The sequence below is a fragment of the Cherax quadricarinatus genome, chromosome 17 (assembly GCF_038502225.1).
Source record: "Cherax quadricarinatus isolate ZL_2023a chromosome 17, ASM3850222v1, whole genome shotgun sequence".
In the NCBI taxonomy this organism is placed as follows: Eukaryota; Metazoa; Arthropoda; class Malacostraca; order Decapoda; family Parastacidae; genus Cherax; species Cherax quadricarinatus.
In genome coordinates, this window is record NC_091308.1 from 33,680,491 (window position 1) to 33,683,521 (window position 3,031).

At 42.6% G+C, this 3,031-nt stretch overlaps 1 long non-coding RNA gene across 1 annotated transcript in view; it reads right to left on the reverse strand.

The window, feature by feature from the left end:
• Positions 1 to 2,145: 2,145 nt before the first annotated feature.
• Positions 2,146 to 3,031, reverse strand: part of LOC138852838 (uncharacterized) — a 108,831-nt gene continuing 107,945 nt past the window's right edge. Inside the window, exon 3 of the long non-coding RNA XR_011392119.1 lies at positions 2,146 to 2,897. This is a non-coding gene — a long non-coding RNA (uncharacterized lncRNA). The remainder of the gene's footprint in view (positions 2,898 to 3,031) is intronic.

The following is a 3,031-nucleotide window of genomic DNA, read 5'->3' on the forward strand; positions in this document are numbered from 1 at the left end:
TTCATAGTTTGGAAGTTAGGAGGAGGTGCGGGATTGCCAAAACTGTTGTCCAGAGGGCTGAGAAAGGGTTTTTGAGGTGGTTCGGACATGTAGAGAGAAAGGAGCGAAACAGAATGACTTCAAGAATGTATCAGTCTGTAGTGGAAGAAGGCGGGGTAGGGGTCGGCCTAGCAAAGATTGGAGGGAGGGGTAAAGGAAGTTTTGTGTGCGAGGGGCTTGGACATCCAGCAGGCATGCGTGAGCGTGTTTGATAGGAGTGAATGGAGACAAATGGTTTTTAATATCTGACGTGCTGTTGGAGTGTGAGCAAAGTAACATTTATGAAGGGATTCAGGGAAACCGGCAGGCCGGGCTTGAGTCCTGGAGATGGGAAGTACAGTGCCTGCACTCTGAAGGAGGGGTGTTAATGTTGCAGTTTAAAAACTGTAGTGTAAAGCACCCTTCTGGCAAGACAGTGATGGAGTGAATGATGGTGAAAGTTTTTCTTTTTCGGGCCACCCTGCCTTGGTGGAAATCGGCCAGTGTGCTATATATATATATATATATATATATATATATATATATATATATATATATATATATATATATATATATATATATATATATATATATATACACACACACGCACGCACGCACGCACACACGCGCACACACGCACACACACGCACACACACACACACACGCACACACACGCACACACACGCGCACACACACACACACACACACACACACACACACGCACACACACACACACACACACACACACTTATAACATAAAACAGAGGAGTTACCTGCTCCACTTTAGGTGACTTGGTTTAGGATAATCGTTCTTTTGGATCACACGGTTTTGGGTCAGCATGGTTTTGGATCATTATGGCTTTGTGTCAACAAGGTTTAGTATCAACATGGTTTAGTATCAACATGGTTTGGAATCACCATAGTTTTGGATCACAGTGATTTTGGTTCCACATGCTTTTGGATCACTATGATATTTAAGTCCACGGTTTTGAATCCCCATAGTTTTAGATCATGGTTCTGGATCACTAAGGTTTTGCATCACCAGAGTTTTGGATCACCAATGTTTTGGATCACCAGTGTTTTGGATCACCATGGTTTAGGAGTGACTAGATGACACCTTGACTGAGGTCACGTTCATGAAATCATTAATGGTGTATTAGTGTAGTTGCAGAGCGCTAAATGGTGGTTTCTCCAGTTAATGAGATCTATTAGGACAAAGATCATTAGGTAAATTGATCATTAGGCAAACTATTATTTAATGGTATGCGCCAACGTCGTGATTCCAGAAATCAGCCATTAACGTGAGCTTCTGCACTTTGTTGCCTAGTTAATCCAAGGCCATGGAGCTGGACAAGGTTATCCAAGGCCATGGAACTGGACAAGGTGATCCAAGGCCATGGAGCTGGACAAGGTGATCTAAGGCCACGAAGCTGGTATATACATCCCATGATCTGGCAACAACACCCACGCCTGCACATTCCAAGAGCCAAATGCAAGCCACATCTGTTAATTGAATTGCAAAAGCGGGACCTAGAGCTACAGAACAACCTCAAAGACACAATTAGGTGAGTTCACCTACATGCGCTCTCACAACAAAGGCTGGATCACGTCTATTTGAAGACCTAAACTCACACAGACACAGACACAGACACACAGACACACAGACATAGACACACAGACACACAAACACACACAGACACGAGCGCGCAAGCGCACACACACACACACACACACACACACACACACACACACACACACACACACACAGTTTACGACCATACGCTAATCGACTATGGATTTTGCAGCGCTGTGTCAAAGCTACGAATTTATTTCAGGCTCTGTTTTATCCCATGGAATTTCGAAAATCATAACAGCACACCTGGAAAATGGAGAGGGGTGGTTTCTTCCCCACACACACAGTTTCTCTTGTTATTGTTGCTGCTCTTGGTTTGTTCTCGGTGTTGTTGGTGTCGTTGGTTTTGCTGATGTTGCTTTTGTTGTTCCTGTTGATCTAGTCTTTTACCGCAAGCAACAACGAGCAAGTTTAACGAATGTTCTTAATCAAATTAATAATGACAATAATAAGTAAACAATAATGGCAATTATTTTATTAAATAATTATATTATAACAATTATAAAACATGTAATTTCATGTGCCTCAGGATATCTAACAAAAAGTAGTCGCCAGGGAGGACGAGGAAGAGGAGGAGGAGGATGCTCTTTTGGGTTTATTTACAAGCCAACTGGACGAGTCTATTTTCCTGGCAAGTTGTACCCACTCGCTGGTGTTTACGCGCGTAAAGTCTGGTGAGTTCAAGGAAGAGTTCCTGTTTTGTCGTCTTCTTGAAACAAAGACAAAAGGTGAGGTCGTTTTTCAAGAAGTTTCCACTTTCTTTGAGGCCCAATATCTTAAGAAGAACGACTGGCAGAGCTCTTGCCACGACTTGTCGTTTCTGACTTCCAGTGATGCATGTCAAAGTTAACGACATAAATGATGAAAAAGAACACTATTCAAACGAACCTTTGTTTACACCGAGCGTTATTGATTATGAGTACAATTAATGATCTCATAATTAATAACTGATAACTGACTTGATGCAGCCCCCCGTGCAAATAATTAGTCCCTTTGCTCAGTGTCTTGAACCTCCTCACAAATCCCGGGATGGAGATGCAAACTCCTTTTCAAAGAGACTGTCCGGTATCTTCCACCGACAACAGCCATTTTAATTTCAACGTAATCGAAATGGTCAGCACACATCAAGTCGCACAAGTTGAATACACTCCTGCGTCGGCTTCTATGACAGGAATTGAGGAACCATTTGTCTAACGCACCAGTTGGCTGACTCCTCCGTGGGAACGCTGTCTAAAGATTCCTCTTACTGCAAGAAGAGATGAGGAAAGTGAAAGTCCTCTTTAAAGTTTGTAGACAAAGGATGAATTACCTACTTAGTTATACCTCGTGGATATATAAGTTTTTTCCCTGACCGAATCGCCTCAACATAGATTTACAGGG